We start from the raw sequence: 21,859 nt of genomic DNA, 5'->3' as shown, positions 1-21,859 counted from the left end.
CCATCATGGAAGATATCTAGTCTTCCATGGAAGTACCACGTCCAAAAGGAAAAGAAATTTCCAATAGTTGCGGAAGTTCTCCAAATGTTCCTGTTTGAAGATGACATTGTGCTGATTGCAAAATACTAAAGGCCTCTTAAATGAGATTCATAATCATTACAGTTCAGCCCAGTTCTCCATATAGGAAAAATTAAGTGGGTAAAAAACACCTCTGGTTCAGATTATGATATTCAATTGGATACAAAAGCCATAATTCATGTGTATTTATAGCCTGGAAACCACAGCAGATAGATAATGCAGTATAGTGGCATGTATAAGAGGTATAGACAAGAATAATTACAGATGAGAAGCTAGTTAATAATCCTTGAGACAAGAAGGAGCCATTGGGAACTCACTGAGCAAGACTATAGAATGGTTAGCCCAACACTTGGGCAGCTCTGTGGAGGTTGAAGGCAAATTAGAAGGCTTTTTCTGTAGTACAGGTAAGCGGTGATAAAGGTTATTGCTAAGCACGGGGGAATAAATACAAAGATAAGAACAAAAGTCTTTCTCTCTTCCAGGAGTTTACATTATACTGGGAGAAGGGGAATATGCCATATACAAAAGTAAATATTTATCTACACACACACACACACACACACACACACACACACACACACGAAAGACAGACTGAGACAGAGATAATGCACTAATAATTGGAGGTGGAAGGGAGGGTATGTGGAAAGGAAAGTCCTGGTGTAGGAAGTTTCACATAAAACTTGCTTGTAGAAGATTACACATAATTGAATTCATCAACTATAAAGAGAAAAATAAAGCAAGAGCAGTGCTGAGATTGGAAGAACAAAGAGTAACAAGAGCCAGAGAGAAAAAAAAAGTTTTGGTGGAGTGGCCTGCCTTGGAAAGAGTGACCAGGGAAGATAGATCTGGAGAGAAATAAGGTTCTTCTGAGTGTCAGTTTGAAGACTATGAAATGAAGATATCTAGGATGAAGGGGAGTATGTTAACACTAGATCAGGTTTTCTGGTGAGCAGAAGAGGGTATGGACTGTGGAGAAGCAGATAGATAAGCATGACAGCACATGGAGAAACAGCAGGGGAAAAGGAATTTTGACTCAGCTGAACCGACAGTGATGAAGCTGCATGGAAAAAATTATCACCATGTAGATAACAGTTCTGTAATGACAAGCAATGGTTAACTCCTCTGATTCTACTAATTTGATGGAAATGATAGAAGCACAGTTAATTATAAGTGACAAGTGCAGCGGATACCTTATCTGGGTCAGTGATAAACAATGTAACAAAAAGCTGGAATATAAATGAGCTAATCAGGATGTTCAAATGAGACTTCAAAGCTGTAAAGACCCTAAGATGAGTAAAACTAAGCTTTGGAAAGTTGCAAAATATAACAAAAATTCTACTAGCTTGAAAACACTCTCATGCACTATCGTTATGTGAAAAACACTGAATGAATAAAATTGTGATTAGTAAAGAAGAGTAGAAAACAGACACTATATGGATGGCAGAGTTCCAGAAGACATCTGCTGATGGCTTGGTAGTTCCAAGATTAGACTGTTCTCACACTGAAAAGGCTTTCCATAAGTTAGTCCACATACCAAGTCACATTCATTTATTTCCTATCTTAAATTTCATTCCTCTTTCACTGGTGATCCAAATCGATAATCCTGTATCTACAGAATAGGGACCAAATAACAGTTGCCACTAAGTTTGCAAATCTAGTAGCCATAGAAATGTGGTATAGAACAAAAATTAAGTTTTAAAGAAGATGTGGTTCACATCCCAGCTCTGACACTTATTAGGTGAGTGATTATGGGCTAATCACATTCAAATCTCTGTGTCTTAGTTTTTACATCTGACAAAAGTGGATAATGTTTATATTGCCTACCTTACAAAGCTATATTTGAGGAAAGTGCTTTTGTAAACATTAAAGGATATGTAACTTTTCAGATTGTCCTCTAACTTTTTCCACTGTTGAGAGCTAATTTTTAGTATCTATGAAAGGCTACATTTTTGTGCATGAATAACTACAACACAAACAGCTGAGCCATGCCAGAAGGTATTGGCTATGAGGGTAGCTATAATGAAAGGTTTGGCTGTGCTGAATTTTACACATGTAGATATAGTCAAATGTTCAAGAAATAATGTTAAAGGAATTTGGAGTCTCATAGAAAAATAAGCAGACTGCAATGTAGTCTTCTTGAACAAGCATTCAATTTCCAATGAAGAAGACAAAGCCTCTTTGGCACTCTGATTGTCTCAAAAGGACTAATGCCATTTGAAACTACTTTTGAGTTTTCTACTAATATTACAATTATTAAAGAGTACAGAACTGCTTAGAAAATGCTATGTTCAACCTTTTAACTGTAACTACTGTGAAGGAAGGGCCAAAGCTTTCTGATGCTCTTAAAAAGATAAGGAGTAAGTAGCAAACACTAGGTTTCTTATACTCCTTACAAAGTACAAGTAGTTTACAGGAGAGTCATCATTAAATATGAATCCCTTAAGAAGTAGATGCCAATATTTCAGTGTCACACATCCAATACATATCTAATTTTCAGGTAATACTATGAGAGAAAATAAAGCATTAAGGATAGCTGTTTGCTGTCCTCACTGTTATGTATAGTTTGATTTCACATGTTGTTAATTTCAATTTGTCTTTCATGATTTCCTGGTAATGTTCTATTATAGCTGACAATGCATTTTAGAATGTTATTACACAGAATGGGAACAGCAGCTGCAAGATTTTCAAGATGTTTGAAAGTATATTTAATCAAATAATTAACAAGCATTTACTAATATCCATTATGTGACAAGCATTGTACTAAGTGCTGGAGATATCAAACAGTCCTTGCTCTCAAGAAGCCTACATTCTAATTGAGAAGACACCATAATTTGCACCATATAGAACAAACACAGAATTGATGGAAGATAAACTTAGAGCAGATAGCAATGACATCTGGGGAGAAGAGGTTATATTCTACAAAATGTACTTGTTATCCAGCCCACCAGAATGTACATTCTTTGAGGGCAAGTCTTGATTTGTTTTGGGCCTGGTATCTTCAGTGCCAAGCATAGAAGTTTGCCATAATAAGTAGAACCTTAAATGTTAATTGAATTTAGTGGGTTCGTAGATATTTCCCCAATCCCCAAAGAACACCAGAAGTTAGACAACCTCTATAAGAATTAAGAATAATTTGAAAATATCTCTTCTCATAGGGAAGTTAAACCATTAAATTTATTTTTGTATTTATTTTGTATTGTATTACTGAAAGACAGTAATATATCAGTTTACTAATTCTTCACTATGCAACAAAAAATATTTTCTTCACAAATGTTTGCATGTCATCCTTGTACAGGGGCCGTGCTAATATCTATATCATTCCAATTTTAGTTTATGTGCTGCCAAAGTGCAAGCACTTATCTGTGTATTTATTGCTAAATTACTACACATTCAAAATAGTTCTGAACATTGTCTACTACTTGATAAAGTTAGTGGTTTAAAGTATCCAAAAGAGAAAGCTGAATTATGTTCATGTAAAGATTGAACCATAAACAGGAAAAATAAACCAAGAACAAAAACAATATACAAAGTAATGTTTTCATATTTATTAAGTATGTGAGTATAGTATACTTTTCTCAAGTATGATTTTTATCTTACAAGTTAATCTAAGCTAAGCTTCTAACAAGAAAAAGATTTAATACACCTGTTTTCTGGATAAAAGCAAATAACTTGACAAAGAAAGTTCTGACATATACTTTCTTGAGAGTCTTTGTATCCTCAGGATCTAGCAGAGTATCTAGTACCTTAGAGGTATTTAAGTGATACTGTGAAGGGCCGACTACTTCTGACAATATTAACAATTGGGTTGCAATGATTCCTTTACCTTGTGCAGGCAGATGAGCTACTTTCAAGGATTATAAGTGAAAAAGGCCAGAAGAAGTTGCAGTGACTGGCACTTCTAATAGAAAGGCATTCAACTTCACTGTTTTTTGAATGTTGCCAACTTTTCTATCTATAAAATTTCATGCAAGGGCTCTCAAGCAGGTGAGAACATTTCTTGGAAGTTCCTGAAACCACTAGCTTAGGCATCCTTAGAGTTCAGCTCTTTGCTGATGGCAGAGAGATGCTCTTTAAAGAGAAGCTTGGCTTTAAAGAAGTCCCACAGGCTCAATCAACTTCCTCTTTTAACTGCTTGACTTTGTTTTCACCTTTATCATGCCCCATGCCTGGGATCTTCTCCAATCCACCCTTTGCAACTTCCTTTTGTATTTTGTCTTCCTCCATTAGACTATAAGATCTTTGAGGGTGGGAACTCTATTTCTCTTATTTGTATCCTCAGCACTTAGCACAGTATCTGGCACATAGTATGAACTTAATGTTTAATTGTATTGTGTTGTATTATTGTATTATAAATGCTTGAAAGAACCTTAGAAATTAATGGTCATTTTAAGGATAAGGAAATAGTTAACCCAGAATGGTTAAGCTATCCAATTTTACACTTGTAATTAATTAGTGGTAGGTCTTCAGATGCATCATTCTGCTACTCTGTAACATAATGTCTTTCTGTGCTCTACAAGTCTGTTTTTTAAAAAAAACTCTAAATATCTACAAAACATGTCAATCAAACACAGAAGGAAAAACTAGTTATATTTTAAAGCTCTAATCTATGGATGATATAACATTAGTATGATGGCAAAAAAAAAAAAAAATCAATTAAAGTGCATTTTCCAGTTTCTGAAAATAGATTTTTTTTTACAATTAACTAAATTATAATTTATCAAGAAGAGAATAATTTCTATAATGACAATATTGTAAAGAAAATGAATTTTAAAAGGTTTAACTCTGAACAAAACAATGATCAATTACATCAGAAGACTGGTGATGAAATGTGCTATACATCTCACAACAGAGAGGCATTGAACTCAAGGTTCAGAATGAGACACAAATCATTTTCTGACATGGATTTTTTTGCTGAACTATGCTTATTTGTAACAAGGAAAGTTTTTTTTTTAATGGGGAAGAGAGCTGGAGATGTATATACATCTATATTATAGATATATATCTATGTTTATTTTTCTACATACATCTGCAAATATATCTATACACATCACATATACATGTAGATATACTTGTAAATTTGTCAGTTTTTAATAGTAAAACTAATAATAATACAGACACTTGACCCAATACGAAGGAATTCTCATTAAGGGAAAAAAAAACTCAGTGAGGTCAAAACCATAAAAGTTCTATCTATATATACCAAAATATTTACAGCAATACTCTTTGTGGTAGCAAAGAACTAGCATTTAAATAGAGGAATGGTTAAGCACATTGTGGTAAACTAATGTAATGGAATATCACTATACTATAAGACATGAAGAATATGAAGAATTCAGAGAAGCATAGAGAGAAATTGAATTGAGAGAACTAATCTCTCTGCCTCATTTTCCTCAAGTGTAAAATGGAAATAATAAAATCCAACTCAGAATTGTGAAGATCATATAAGACAATATATGTAAACTGCTTTGAAAATTTTAAAGTGTTCTATAAATGCTATTCTTATTTTATTACTTATGGGCATATAATTGTTCACAACATACTATAGCTTACATTCACCATGCATTATTTTAAAAGCATGTCAATACATAGTTAAAACTACCACATCAAATAATTTCATTAAAACATTCATAGGAATATATCTCTGAATGCTTTGTATCTCAAAGCAGAGGTCCAAAGTGAAAAAAAGATACATTTATAATACCTCACCCAAATAATATATAATTTGAGAAAATGAAACTAAAGGAGTGCAACAATTAGGTCTGAAGGTATAGATGATTAAAATTTCAGGCATTCAAACAGGATATTCTGGGGCTTGTCTGTGTGTCCTTTCACATTTCACTTTCTTCTGTCAATCAACAAAAATCAATCAACTAGCATTTATTAAAGACTTATTATATGCCAGGCCCTGAGCCAAGAACTGAGAATAGAAGGGCAAATTCCATCATTGCCCACAAGAACCTCTTATCTCATGGGAGAGACAATATGTAAATAACTCTACCTATACAAGATGCATACATAGTGGGTATACTGGAGGTAACCTCAGAGGGAAAGCACAAACTTCCTGGTCATTATTATAGTACTTTTGCAGAAATGAATGTGTGCTTTAAAATGTAATTCTCACAGTATTCTTCATTAATCAAAGAACACAGATAACCTTCAAGATATTTCAATAGAGTAAATAATTTCCTCATTAAAGCTATTGCTAATAATATTATGAAAAATTAAATTTTCCTGAAGCAGTTGTCATTAGACAAAACCATGGCACACTGTCCTAGAGGTAGAATAACATCAACATTTTCCCCCTGATAAAGCCTTGCTACAAGGCTGAGTATCATAGATAATTTGTTCTTAGAAAATATATCTTTCTTGAATTCTAGCTATCCTTCAGGTCTTCCCCCTAAATTAGTCTTTTGGTCTAGTCTATGGATAATTAGTTATCTTTAAGATTTTTATTTTGGTGACTATGTATAAGGCCTTTAAATTAAGAAAAGGGATAAGACTAGACTTGTTATTTCATTAGTATATGGAATTTCTATGAGAAAACTTCCTCGCCCAATGCAAATTAGTACTTTTTCCTTTAACATATAGGCTGAGAGAGTTGCTTAGATCTGTGGTGTCAAACTCAAATAGAAACAGGGCCATTAAACTATATATATAAGGATACCTCTGGGCTGCCTATTGACTTAGAAAACTATATACTGACATTATCTATGGGTTGGGTTTTTATTTATTTATTTTTATTTTTACTTATCTTGTTAAGCATCTCTCAGTTACATTTTAATCTATTTTCTCTGTTGAGGGCCATATTTGTCTCTATGGTTTTGAGGAGTAAGAAATTAAGTGACTTGTCCAGGATCACAAAGTAGAACCCAGATTTTTCTGGCATCAAGGCCAGCTCTCCATTTACTACTCTGTTTCTTGTAAAAAAGAATACTCAATTCTGAATTTTTCTCTTCTGATTGATAAATCTGATTTTGCTGATGTGGGGGGGCCCAGTGAAACACCCATATATATAATCCTCTATCCATTTGTGAACCTATCCAAGAAGAAAAATGATAAAGCTGATGCTCTGAAATTTGCTCCAGTAGTATGGTTTATGTTTAATCAATCAATAAGCATTTGTTAAGTGCTTGCTGTGTACCAGCCCCTATGCAAAACACTGGAGATAAAAGAAAGCTGAAGAACAGCCCAATCTCAAGGAGCTCACCATCTAATGGGAAAAACAAAAAGCAAACAACTATGTTCAAACAAGCTATAAACAGAATACCCAGAGATAAATCAATAGAGGCAATTAAGGGGCATCAGGAAAGATGGGATTTAGTGGGACTGGAAGGAAGCAAAGAAAGCCAGGAGGTGGCACTCTTAGAGAAGGAAAGAAGTCTGGGCAAGGGCAATGGCAAGTGTAAATGCCCAAAATTTGGAGATGAAGTATAGTGTGAGTTACTACAAGGAGACCAGTGTCATTAGCCTGCAGAGTGTATGAGGGGTTGAGTAAAGCATAAAACTGGAAAGGTAGGAGGCGTCCAGGCTATAAAGGATTTTGAATGGCAAATAGAGGATGTCATATTTGATTCTAGATGTGAAAAGGAGGCATGGAATTTACTGAATGTGGGAATAGAGGAATTAACATGTTCAGATCTGTGCCCTAGGCAGATTAACTTGACATTTGAGTGGAGTACGGTCTTCAGTGAGGAGAGACTTGAGGCAGGGAGACCAGTGAGCAAGTTATGGCAAAAGTCCAGGAAATAATGAAAGCTTGCACCAGGACGGTGGCAATGTCAGAGAGAAGAGAGCACATAAAAGAGATGTTAGGATGGTAACATTAATAGGATTTCCAACAGATTAGATATGGAGGGTGAGAATGAGAGACCAGGATGACACCGGCATTGTGAGCCTGTAAGACCAGATGGTGGTTCCCTCTAACAGTGAGAGGGAAGTTCAGAAGAGGGAAAAGATTTCGGGGAAAAAGATAATGAGTTCAATTTTGGATAAGTTAAGATTAAAATTTCTACAGAGTTTGAGATGTCTAAAAGGCAACTGAAGACAAGAGTCCGGGGGCTAAGAGAGTGGAAAAGTAAATCTAGGAATCATTAGAATAGAGATGATAATTGAAACCATGGGAGAAAAGAAGGAGGGTGATATGATCTGACTTTCAAGGGTTTGATCATCATTCAGCAAAGGAGACTTTGAAAAAGTAATCAAATAGGTAGAAAACTAGGATACGGTAGTCATAGAAATCTTTTTTTTTTTATTTTTTTTTTATTTAATAGCCTTTAATTTACAGGATATATACATGGGTAACTTTACAGCATTAACAAGTGCCAAACCTCTTGTTCCAATTTTTCACCTCTTCCCCCCCCCACCCCCTAAATGGCAGGATGACCAGTAGATGTTAAATATATTAAAATATAACTTAGATACACAATAGTCATAGAAATCTAAAGAGGATATTAAGGAAAAGAGGGTGATTGACAGTATTAAAGGCTAAAGAGAAGTCAAGAAGGATGAGGGTTGAGAAAAAGCCACTGACTGTCAAATAAGAGATACAATTTCAGAAAAGCAGTTTCAATTGAATGGTCACATTGAACTATAGACTTGAATGAGAGGAAAGGCTGTGGAGGCATTGATTGCTAGTGGCCTTCTCAAGGAATTTAGTCACAAAAAGGAGAACTATAAGATGATAACTAGTAGGAATGAATCAAGTGTTGGTTTTTGGAGAATGAGAGATGCTTAAATGTTTGGACTTGTTTATAGGCAGTAGGGTAGCAGTCAATAGATAAGAAGAGTATGAAGATAACCAAGAGTGAGGAAGAGAGGGAATAATCTACTGAGAACACAGCATGGAATGGGACCACATATTTATTTTGAAGATTTTCTCCTTGGTAAAGATAAGGGCTATCTTGCTATATGAAAAAAGTCAAGGAGGACAAAATAGAATGCTTCTAGGAGATGGGAAATGAAAGGAGGAAAAGAGGGAACTCTTGGTGAATGGCTTTATTATGATATAAAACATGAGGTAAGGTTCTCAGTTGAGAGGATGAGGAAGGGAAAGATATGGGAGGTTTGAAGAAGGATAAAAAAGCTTATAAGGGTCATCCATATGAGGGAGATTGTGAAGTAAGACTACAGAAAGAATATCTTATTCACTGACTTTCATTAGCAGACTCTGCCTGGACTCACTCCCCAATAATTAACAAAGACTTATCCTTTGTTACTCTCACAAACGACAAACCTGTGATTTCAGAATTCCCATCTGAATCCCTGTTGTATACTCTCTTTCCTCCATAAACAATATTACTACTTCAATGATTAATTCCATATCTCCATGCTCCTTCCACTGTGCCTTTGGAATTTCTACTCTAATTAAGACATTTTCCTTTCATCTTGAAAATCTCCATTTTTTTTGGCATTCACTGAGATTTAACTTCTTCCTAATAATACTTCATCCTATGTCTAGCACTTCTTTTCTCAGTCTTAAGTCACTGGTTTTGGTGGAGGTCAGAATTCTCTTTGTTCTCCCACTACCACAATTACTTTAGCAACTTTACCTACTTGAAATGTTCTTGCAATCTAAATTTATCACTCCATCCAGATCCTGATGCCCATTATTAAACATTCCTCAAGGTACTTTCACTCTTTTTTCAACGAGGTCAGTACCTAGCTCACAGCACCTCCTTCATTCTGGTATCTGTGCTCATGTCAAAGGACTGCAGCATGCATATGGCCTTTTCCTCCAATATCCTCATTTGTACTTCAATCTGTTTTACTTCCATGACTTCCTCATCTTTCTATTTTCCTATGTCAACTATATACAGGGATAGGAACATCCTTGGTCTTGTCAACTACAACAAGCACATCACTGACATGCCCCCAAACTGGGAAATTCCTTTACCTTTTCACTATCTTAAAACAAGCCATCTTGTCTTTCCAAAGCTTTACTCTCGCAAAATCAGTTCTTCATCGGCACTTGTGATTTTTCCACCTCCCAGTATTTTGCCAGACTAACACCCTAGCTCTGGCTACATTCACCTCCATGCCCAACTTTCATTCACTCCTTAGTAAGCCAATTTACATGTATACATTCATCTATTTGATTTCTCTGATCCCTAATCTTATAATCACTCAGACATCACCAAACTCCAACCATCTGCCTCCTCTACTCTTACCAATGCTACTATCTATGTGTTGCTATACAGAGCTGGAGGCAGTAACAAAATCATGTTAAGCATACTATGAATTTATATGATCAAATTGCATCAGCAGCATTCCTTTTATTTCTTCCTAATTGTTTCTCTCTCCTCTCTCTCCCTCCCTCTCTCCTCCTCTCCTCTCCTCTCTCCCTCTCTCTCCTCTCTTCTTCCTCTCCCTCTCTCCTCTGAGATAATTGGGGTCAAATTGCCCAGGGTCACACAGCTAGGAAGTCTTAAGTTTGAACTCAGGTCCTCCTCACTTCAGGGTTGGTGTTCTATCCACTGCACCACCTACCTGCACCTCCCCCCCCTGTTGTTTCTCTACCTCACTCTCCACATAATTGTTTTAAACTTGTCATCTCTGTTCAAGTCTCCAACTACACCCTGTAGCCTTACTTATTAACTGAGGTTTTGCTTCACATTATGCTGACAATATTAAGGTTATCTAACAAGTATTCTCTCATCTTTCTTCTTCATCTCATTTTACCACCTCTTTACAGCACCCCCTAACAGTTTCTCCTCCAGTCTTTGATGAAATGTCCCTTCTCCTTTCCCAACGTCAATCACTCTACACGTACCCTTCATTCTAAACTCCTTTCATCTCTCTAGAAGATTAACACTAGGATCATCCCCTCCCTCTATATTCAATCTCTATGAACTAGTTCTTTCAAATGTGTCTACATACACATCCTAAGTCATTTTCTTAAAATTTTTTCACTTGATTTGACCATTCCTTCCCCCAAGCTATCCTCCAATATTTTTCCTCTCTTATTCTAAAATTCTACTTGAAAAAAGCTGTCTATATTCTTAGCCTTCATTTGTTCTCTTTTCATTCTTTTTTTAATCCACAGAAATTTGATTTTTCAACCCCCTCACTCAAGCAAAACTGTTTTCACCACCATTCCCAATAATCTCCACCTTTATATTCCTTGAGCTCTCTACAACACTTAACTCCACTGACAAAGTACCGTCTCCTCTTGCATACTTTTTCCTCTGGGTCTTTTCTGGTTCTCCTGCCAGCTCTCATCCAGATCATGCTTACTAAGCATAGGTACCCCAGTTCTGTCCTAAAATTTCTTCTTTGTCTAGATTTTCTCTTGGTGAAAACACTGGCTTCACTATACAGATAACCCCCAGATTTATATATCCAGGTCTAGTCTCTCTCCTGAGTTCTGCTCTTGTATTACTTAATGCTCATTATGCATTTCTAACTGGATGAGAAATAAGTATCTTTAAAAAGAACTCTATTTTCTCTTCCCCAAAATCTATCCCTCTTCTAAACTTTCCTTGTTGAGGTATTGAGGGCACCACCATCTTTTCAGTTACCCAGGTTCACAATTTTGATGTCATCTCAGCTTTTTACTGATATTTGCTCTCTATACTAAGTCATCTGCCAAAACTTGTTGTTTCTATCTCCCCACTATTGAGAGAAAGATGACACTGAGCTTCTATCCTAGCTCAGGACTCTCCTCCTCTTACCTGGACCAAATGATAGTTTATTTGAAAAGAGAGAATGTTGTAGTAGATAAGGCATTGGAATTAGTGCCAGGAAGGCATGAGTTCAAATCTTGCCTCAACCACTTCTGAGTCATGTGACCAGCAGCAAGTAATTTTACTTTTCAACACCTCACTGTAAAAAGAAGGGTTTGGGCTCAATTTTCCTGTTGGAGCTTCCTCTCCTCCAAAGCTATACTGTGCTGCCTTTCTTAGAAAGCTCATGTAGTTATATTAAGTCCCTGCTCTTATTACCAAGAGAAAAGCGTTAATATGTACTCCTTTGCCACTGAAATCTCTTCCCAACCTGACCTCCTCTCACACTGACAGTCTCCTTACACTTTATTCTTTGCATTCTGTGATCCAGTCATCTTGACCCACTCTTCATTCTGTACAGAGACACTCCTTTTCCTGTCTCCATTTCTTTGCACTAGCTGTCTCCCCAATCTGTATTCCATCCACACCTCTGCCTCTTAGAATCCCTCTTTTCCATTAAGTTCAAGTACTATCTTTTTAAAGAAGGAAGCCTTTCCTGGTCTTTCTGATTTCTACTGACCCTCTCCACAAACTACATCCTATTTGTACATAGTCTATATGTACTTCTAGGTATACCTAGCCTCCTGAAGGCAGAGAACTTGTCACTTTTATCATTAGCACTTAACCCAGCACTTGGTATCTAGTAAGCACTTAATATAAGTAGAAGGAAATTAAAATTTTAACTTTTAACTTTGGTTACATGAGCAATAATGACCAGAGTGACTCTTTTGTGAAATGAATAAATCATGCCAGTAATTCCAATCTGCAATGCAATCGACATTTATGAACAATTTCTCAACAGAAGTATAAAAGGAAATGGCCTTTGCCAAGTCCACTTTTTTAGTCTCAGTGACCTTATCTCAAAAGTAAAAGATTTGATTTAGATAATGGTCAGATTTCTCTCCCACATTCCCATTCAAAGGCAAAGAGAACAGTGAGAAAGTTAATACAATAAGGTGAAAATGAAAAGGCTCTCGAATCATGGGGTTTGTATGTCTTGATGGAAAAGCAAAAAAGGAGACAGAGGCAGCTGTTCCTGCAAGAATGAGCTCCTCTGGGAGGATATATTTCCTCAAGAGGATATATTTTTTGCTTAGTTTTCAGTTATATCTGACTCTTAGTGAGCCCCATTTGGAGTTTTCTTGGCAGAGATTCTGGATTAGTTTGCCATTTTCTTCTCTAGCCTATTTTACAAGTGAGGATACTGAGGCAAACAGGGTTAAGTGACTTGTCCAAGGTCACATAGCAGTATCTGAGGCCTGATTTGAACTCAAGAAGATGAGTCTGACTCCAGGCAGGGAACTCTGCACTATGGTGCCACCTAATGGCCTTCTGATGATTCCTTTAGCATTACTTAATAACCCAAATTATTTAAATATTTATTTACAGACACAATAGAGTTAAGATCCTTGAGTTATTACTTTAAAGCATGTAAAATAAGACCGGCATCAATATTCTCCCTCTGCCACTCATTTGTTGAATGAGCCTGAATAAATCAGTTAACCTCTCTGGAAAATGAGGAATAAATGATTTCAAAATTAACAATCCCCAGTGAAACTGGTCCTCTTAAAAAAAAAAAAAAAAAAAAAAAAAAAAAAAAAAAAAAAAAAAAGATGAGTACATACACTCTTCAAGATAGGAATCTCTTTAAATCTTGCCTCACTCACCTATATGACCCTGGCAAGTCATGACCTCTCTAAGTATCAGGTTCCTGTCTTTAAACTAGAGATAGTAATACCTGCTGCCTCTAATGCTGAGAAAATCATACCAGAAAGTATTTATAATGTGCTTTACAAAAACAAAATACCATATAAACATCAGTTATAATTAACCAAAAATTGTTAAAGGGATGCTAATCAGAATTAATCAATCCCATAAAGGACAAAAGTCTTTAGGACACCCGGGTTTTATTACATTCTGTATTACCTTCTAAGTTTGGAGGACTTGGAGGACTGAGGACATTTATTGGCAACAGGGACAATTTTATCTTGAAGAAAGGCAATAAAATTATTCTGTCCCCACTGTTTGTTTTACAGGCTTTATCTAAAGGGTCAAGCAAATCAATGGTCCCTTGATCTATTTCGGGAGTCCTTGCTATTTTTCCTAGGCTTATGTTTGACTTGCCTCCATACTCTCTGAAGTTCTGTTAGATTGGTCAATTGCTGTTTTATACTTTTGATGCAGCATATCTCCATTTCCACACCTTTGCACTATCTGTCCCCCAGGCCTGGAATGTACTTCTATTCTTACTTTTACTCTTTAAAATAGGATAGACTAAGCTCAAGTGCCATCTTCTACATCAAACTGTCTTCCTTCCTCCCCCCCCCCCCCAGCTTCTAGTGACATTTTCTCCAAAATAACTGTGTTCATCTTATGTATTCTATATTCTATATGTATGTATTGTCTCTTTCTTTAGAATGTAAGCTCCTTGAGGACAGGAACATTTTCATTTTTGCCTTTGTATGCCTTAGTATTTTGACTTAGTACAATGACTTGTTGAGTACTGATAAAGAGCAAAGTTTTCTAGGTTTCTAGAGTCAGGAAGACACATGCTGAAGCATTATACAAATTGGTTGTGTGACTGTAGGCAATTTACCTAACTTATTGCTGAACCTGGATGGCTCTGACTAAAGCTACAGAATACATGTTAAGATGAAATCTCACATCTAGAACATATTCTATCTCCTCTCCAACCCTCAAGAAAAAAGAAAAGGAAGTTGACTAAATGATCTCTAAGGTATATCTAGCTCCATATTTTTTGATGTATTTCAAGACTCATTTCTAATATCTTGTTTGTGATTTTGTTATTATATTTCTCTGCAGCAATGTGATGAAACAAAACCTAGGTTTAAAAAACCTGCCACCTAGGGGAAGGGGGTAGGGGAAAGGAGGGGAAAATTTGGAACAGAAGGTTTTGCAAGGATCAGTGTTGAAAAATTACCCATGCATATGCTTTGTAAACAAAAAGCTATAATAAAAACCTTAAAAAAAAACAAAACACTTTCACATAAGACTTCTGGTGTCTTATAGGCATCTCAAACTCAACATGTTCAAAAGGGAACATGCTATCCTCATCCCCAATTTTTCTATTTCAGTTATGTCTTTATGGAGTCAGCCTTGACTCCTCAATCTCTCTCACTCTACATAGCCAATCATTTGCCAAATCTTACCCATTTTCCACCTCTAACCTCTATGCCCTTTTCTCTATTCACATCAGCCCTCTTTATCCCCCTCCCCTCAGTAAAGGCATAGGTTGGGCTATTTGCTGTTATCCTTCCACAACATACCATTTCCTGCCTCTACACCTTTGCCAAGGTTCTCCCTCACCTCTACCTCTTGGAACCTTTAGCTCCATTCAAGAGACCTCTCCTGATTCTCCAACTTCAGAGGCTCTTAAGCAAGGGATTATAAACTTGTCTTTATTTGGATAATTGTATTCCAAAACAAATGCTTTCATTTATATTCCTATGCATTTAAAAACATTAGCCTGAGAAGGAATCCAAAAGCTTTGTCACACTGACAAAGGGAGTGGTTTATAACACACAAAACCAGTTAAGAATCCCAGTCCTGGTTATTAGTAAGTAAGTCCCCTTCCCCTAATCACTGTGAATTTTTAAAAAATAAAAACAAGGACTAGGCATAATTTAATTGATATATGAAACTCTCAGATGAAGAAATATCTGCTTCCAATGCATGTTGGCAACTTTTCTGCAATTTATATTCTTAGAGAATTGCCTGGAATACTGAGAAATAAAATGACTTGTCCAGGGTCACACCATGAATATGAGTCAAAAGTGGGCCATGCAAACCAAGTCTTCCTGGCCCTGAGATCAGCTCTCTATACACTAAGCCTTGTATATCTCCAGTATTTATTTACTTATGAACATGTTAGCAGAATATGAACTCCTTTTAGGGGGAGTGGCCTGTCTTTTTCTTTTTTGATTCCGGAGACTAGCACAATACATGGCACCACCAGAGACACTTAATAGGTACTTCTTGATTTACATGATTCTTCATGATCGAAGCTCAAATTTTACAGGCCTTCCTGGCCCCTTCAGATATTAGAACTCCCACCACCCCCAACTTTCCATGTATATATTCCATAAAACCTTCTTTATGTAAATGTTATCTCCCCATTAGAATGTAAGCTCCTTGAGAGCAGGGACTGGCTTTGCTTTTTTACTTTGTTTTCCCAAGGCTTAAGATCCCATTTGGGGTTTTCTTGGTAAAGATACTGGAGTAGTTTGCTATTTTCTTCTCCAGCTTATTTTACAGATGAGGAAACTGAGGCAAATGGGGTTGAATGACTTGCCTAGAGTCACACATCTATTTATTAAGTGTCTTGAGGTCAGATATGAATTCAGGAAATTGAATCTTTCTGATTCTAGATCCAGCAATTTATCCATTTGGACTCTAGGTGCTTCAAGACTGTCCCTGGTGTCTAGTAAATGCTTAATGAATATTTGGTGATTGATTAATGTATACTGCCTACACACATTCTGTGTATGTGTGTATACACATATATACATACATGTGTATAAACTATACACAAAGAATACTACCAATCTAAACTCTACCACAAAATGTTCCAGCTTAACAAAAACTTCCAAAATTTCAATATAAAATATGAACTAAATATGTCTTAGTTTCTAAAAGCACTCTGTCTTGCACATAGTACTCTCTTAAAGGCTTTCTGATTCAACTGAATTCCTAGTTGGGTCCGTAGTCGCTCTAACAAATAGCCACAGCTTTTGGTTTTTCTTAGTTAAGGTGGTAATTATCTGTATTTCTTTAAACCTTTACCACCCTTGACACGGAAACTAACAAATTAATAAAACGCTTAACAAAAACTTCCAAAATTTCAATATAACATATGAACTAAATATGTCTTAGTTTCTAAAAGCACTCTGTCTTGCACATAGTACTCTCTTAAAGGCTTTCTGATTCAACTGAATTCCTAGTTGGGTCCGTAGTCGCTCTAACAAATAGACAACAGTTTTGGTTTTTCTTAGTTAAGGTGGTAATTATCTGTATTTCTTTAAACCTTTACCACCCTTGACACGGAAACTAACATTAATAAAACGCCTTATGGCACTTTCCGAGCAATAAAAGTGGTCTACTATCATTCCTAGCTGCTTCAAATGTAGCAACTGGCACGAGTTACACTGAATCGATAATTGGTTTCTTTTTCATAGAACCTATAGACCATCATCCCTCATCCTGATTTCCTGCATATACAAAAAACATTGCTGGAATGAGGAAGCTTCAGCTGAGAGAATTAATCCCTGTAGTTTATTAAAAAAAAATAATCAGGGAACTTTAAACAGCATCTTCTCAATCATGCACCGCACCCCACCCCACCCCTTTTTACCGGAACTACACAAACAGTTCCAAATTCTTAAAACCGAAGGGAACAGAAAGGGCTTCCCGAGCCCACGAGCCCGAGTCCGGGGCTCCCTCCTTAAGGACCAGTGTCATCCCGAAACAATCGCCCGGCTGGGCTCCGATCCCAAGGACCGAGCGCTTCGCCTTCCCCCGGGCCAGCGCCGGGCAGCCCTTAACCTTCCTCAGGCTCGGTCACTGGGGAGCTACACTGTGACACAGGCGCGATAACAAGTATCCAACCCCCGCCGACCGCGACAATGTTGCCCCGAGTTTCGCCAGCGAGACGGTTTCGTGCTCGGGGTAGAGGGAAGCCCCGGAGGGGGCGCGCCGGAGTTTGGCTCCTGCCGGGCTGCCCCCGGCGAGGGCGCCCCCCGCCCCTGGAACATGACACAGCACCGGGGCGCGGGGAGCATCTCCGCCCCGCAGCCAGGCCCGGGGGTGGGTGCGAGGGGCGCGCACAGCAGGGAGTGCTGGGAGGAAGGGGAGAAGCGAGGGAAAAACAAGGGGAGGGAGGGAGGAGGGAGGAAGGAGACGAAAACAAGGAGCTAGGGTCACGGAGCAGGGAGAGACAGAAACAGGGAGCGGGGGGGTCACGGGGAGGGGGGGGAGAGGGGACACTGCGCCCCAGCCCGGGCCCTGTCACCCGCCGCTCGCCCCTCCGGGGTCGCCCGACTCCGGCCCCAGCCCGGCCGTCCCGTCCCGTCCCGCAGCCCTCATTACTCACGCTCCGCTCGGGCTCGGGCTGCTCCAGGCTCGGCGGCTCCGCCCGCCCGCCCGCATCGGGCCCGGCTTCCGAGGCCCGCTGGCTGCCCCGCGCCCCGGCCCCGGCCCGGCCCGCTCGGCTCCCCGCTCCGCTCCGCTCCGGGCGCGCCTCTCCCTCGCGCCCGCGTCTCTCTCGCGGCGCCCCCGCCCCGGCTTCTCCCTCGGCCTCCGGCTCCCCCCCCACCCCGCTTTTTTTTTCCCTTTTGTCTCCAGAATAAACTTTATTGGTCTCTTTTTCCGCTCACATCATGTAAACAAACAACGAGCTCCTCGCCCCCGCCCCCCGCGGGCTCCGGGAGGGGAAGAGCGAGCGAGCCAGCAGCCTCCCAGGGGCTGAGCCAGCCATGCCCCGGAAGCACAGGCCCAGCGGGGCGGAAGTGAAGCCGAGGAGGCGCCCGGCGCGGAGGGGGGAGGCTACGGCAGAAGGGGCGCGAGGAGGGAGCCCGAAAGGCGAGGAGGGAGCTGCGCGGCGTCTCACTGCGCCTGCGTGCGCGCTTCCCCCTCCTCCCCCTCCCTTCTCCTTCCTCTGTCTCTGTCTCCCTCTCTCTGTGGCTGTCTCTCTGTCTCCCTCTCTGCCTTTGTGTGCGGCTTCAGCTTCTCTCCCCCCACCCTCACCTCTTGACTCTAACTCAGCCCTAACCCTGGCCCTTTCTGTCTCTCCCACTTCCGCTGTCTCTCGCCTTCTCTAGCTATCTCGCTCTGTCTCTGTCTCGTCTCTATCTCTCTCTCTGTCTTTGTATGTTTCTCTATCTCCCTGCGACTGTCCCTATGTCTCTGGGTCTCTATCTTTCTCTGTCTCTGTTTCTGTCCGTCTCCGTGTCTTTCTGTTGTTTATCTCTTCTCCGTTCATCTCTCAGTCCCCTTCACATTCTCGTTGTCTCTCAGCTTTTCCATCTCCCTTTCTGTCTGTTTCTCTCTTCTGTCTCTGTGTCTCCATGTTTGTCTTTGTCTCTGTCTTTGCCTCTCTTTCTCTGCGTCTCTATCTCCATCCTATCTCTGTCTCTGTTTCTGTCCGTCTCCGTGTCTTTCTGTTGTTTATCTCTTCTCCGTTCATCTCTCAGTCCCCTTCACATTCTCGTTGTCTCTCAGCTTTTCCATCTCCCTTTCTGTCTGTTTCTCTCTTCTGTCTCTGTGTCTCCATGTTTGTCTTTGTCTCTGTCTTTGCCTCTCTTTCTCTGCGTCTCTATCTTTCTCTGTCTCTGTTTCTGTCCGTCTCCGTGTCTTTCTGTTGTTTATCTCTTCTCCGTTCATCTCTCCGTCTCCTTTTCTGTCTCCTTCACATTCTCGTTGTCTCTCAGCTTTTCCATCTCCCTTTCTGTCTGTTTCTCTCTTCTGTCTCTGTGTCTCCATGTTTGTCTTTGTCTCTGTCTTTGCCTCTCTTTCTCTGCGTCTCTATCTTTCTCTGTCTCTGTTTCTCTCTGTCTCCCTGTCTTTCTGTTTTTTATCTCTTCTCCGTTCATCTCTCAGTCTCCTTTTCTGTCTCCTTCACATTCTCGTTGTCTCTCAGCTTTTCTATCTCCCTTTTTGTCTTTCTCTCTTCTGTCTCTGTGTCTCCATGTTTGTCTTTGTCTCTGTCTTTGCCTCTCTTTCTCTGCGTCTCTATCTTTCTCTGTCTCTGTTTCTGTCCGTCTCCGTGTCTTTCTGTTTTTTATCTCTTTTCCATTCATCTCTCAGTCCCCTTCACATTCTCGTTGTCTCTCAGCTTTTCTATCTCCCTTTTTGTCTGTTTCTCTCTTCTGTCTCTGTGTCTCCATATTTGTCTTTGTTTCTATCTTTGCCTCTCTTTCTCTGGGTCTCTATCTTTCTTTGCCTCCCTGTTTCGCTCACTGTCTTTCTTACATTCTCTTTGTGTATCTCTTTGTCTTTCATTTTCCCTCCCTCTCTTTTCTTCTCTCTTTCACATTCTCTGTGGGTCTCTTTCTCTCCGAGTCCTTTTAGTGTATGTCTTTCCCCCTTTCTCCCTCTACTTCCCTTCACTAAAACTCGATAGACTTTGCTCACCAGCTCTGTGCTCAGGGAAATAGTTTATATCAAACTTGGCCTTTAGCCACCTTTAGCTCATTGTCTGGGAAACAATATGACCCCCAAAAAAGATCTGATCAGGAGGTTACAAGTAGATCAATAACTCACCAACTCAGTCCAAATATCAGGGGTGGATTTGGAAGGGTGAGATTTGTGCAAGAGGAAGGTACAGAGGGTATAGGGGGTGACATACGTGGCTGAGTTCTCTTACAGTTTTGGGGTTGTCTTTGTAAAAGGTAATGGACTTGATTTCATTTAGGTGAATCTCATTTTCGAATGTAGCACAATGGATAGTTTCCTGGACTTGATAATTGGGATAACCAAATTTAAATCCTGCTTCAGATACTTACTAGCCATATATAGCTAGGCAAGTCACTTAATCTCTCTTTTAATCAGTTTCCTTAATGGTGAAATGTGGATTATAATAGCACCTATTTCTCAGGGTTGTTGATAGAATAGCATGAAATATCATTTTGTAAAAGAGCTTTGCAAACATAAAAATACTATATGCTAGCAGTTTTGTTTGTATGCACTGGGCTTAGCACAGCCTGGCAACAGTAGTAGATAACTTAGTAAATACTTGCCGATTGACTAAACTCTGGGTAAGTTCTATGACTCAGACTTACCATCTATAATAATCAGAACCTGCTGTGTGCCTTAGATTAAAAACAACAACAATAACAGTTTGGTCTAAGATGTCCTGCCTAGAATTAGGAGGACCACTAAATTAACCTTTACACATCCTTTTCCATCCTGTGTTTGGGGGGGGGGGTGGAGGGGAGATAATTTACTGCTCTCTTCTAGTTTTATCCCAGCCAGTGTGCTTGAAGGAATCACTTCACTATAGCTTGGTATTTTTTTTTTTTTTTAAAGGCATCGTTTCCTGCTCTGTAAAATAAGAAGCTTGAACTAAATGATGCCTTACAGCTCTAAATCTAAAATGAGAAGCAGTGTAAAGTAGAAGAAATACTGATTCTGGAATCAGAGATCCTGAATTCAAATCTTGCCTCTGACTCTTAACTGTGGGACTTTGGGCAAGATAGTCATTCTGGCTTCAGGTTCCTCATATGTAACATGAAGGGGTGATGTATGTATGTAGACCAAATAATCTCTGAAGTATTTTCTAGCTTTTAATCTATGATCTAATCTCATAAATTTTTTCCCCTAAACTTCTGGGTTGTAGTGCTAGAAACCAGAGAAAGCACCAGATTAGGAATAGAAGACCTGGATTCTCATTCTGAATGTCTCACTATAGTGGAGGGAAGGCTATTACTGTGGCCTTCCCTGGACCTGGTTTCTTTATCTGTGGAAAATCAAAAGAGGCTAGATAAGCTCTAAGGTCCCTTCCAGCTCTGTATTTATGATCCTGTGATGCATTTAGGTGATTTGCAAACTCTCACACATCATATTAACTTGGACTTTATCACCTCTCCAGGCTTTAGTCTCCTCATCTGTAAAATATAGATAATTTCTAATGTTTCCTTTCCACACTTCATTTGAGAGAGCACACAAATCTATTTGTTAGCTAAAGATTAAATTCAGGACTTTGGCTGTAGTGAAGATCTGTCTGTTAGTAAAGTGATATGATATGGGATGGCTCCTATTTTAAATATTGCCAAATGGATGGACAGGATTTTACCAGCTTCCTTGGAGCTCATTATTGGGAAGGGAAGCCTCACCTCCAGGGTTTACTCCCCCTAGTGGCCTTTTTTAATTTAGTGGATGTAATTTTATAATACCCACCTCATAAATTTGCAGGCTCATAGGACTGAAAAGAACTTCAGAAGTCATCTAATTCAGAAGCTTGATGGTAGTGGAGAGTCAGAACCCTGGATTTGAACTCCAGATTTTGCTTATAACCAGGGTGTTTTGGGCAAGTCACATAAATTCTC

The 21,859-nt window shown here is 39.1% G+C and overlaps 1 protein-coding gene and 1 non-coding gene across 3 annotated transcripts in view; both read right to left on the bottom strand.

The window, feature by feature from the left end:
- Positions 1 to 17,995, bottom strand: part of PIK3CA (phosphatidylinositol-4,5-bisphosphate 3-kinase catalytic subunit alpha) — an 86,101-nt gene extending 68,106 nt beyond the window's left edge. For both annotated transcript variants that reach the window (XM_031957696.1, XM_031957698.1), the window contains exon 1: positions 17,908 to 17,995. The gene's annotated coding sequence lies outside the window, so the exon portion shown is untranslated. The remainder of the gene's footprint in view (positions 1 to 17,907) is intronic.
- On the bottom strand, positions 3,329 to 3,434 carry LOC111720068. Its single transcript, XR_002769931.1, has one exon. It is a non-coding gene; the product is annotated as a U6 spliceosomal RNA (small nuclear RNA).
- Positions 17,996 to 21,859: the final 3,864 nt, after the last annotated feature.

This window comes from Sarcophilus harrisii, chromosome 3, assembly GCF_902635505.1.
Source record: "Sarcophilus harrisii chromosome 3, mSarHar1.11, whole genome shotgun sequence".
Taxonomy (NCBI): Eukaryota; Metazoa; Chordata; class Mammalia; order Dasyuromorphia; family Dasyuridae; genus Sarcophilus; species Sarcophilus harrisii.
The sequence above is the reverse complement of the archived record's forward strand: the minus strand, read 5'-3'. Positions and strand labels throughout refer to the sequence as shown.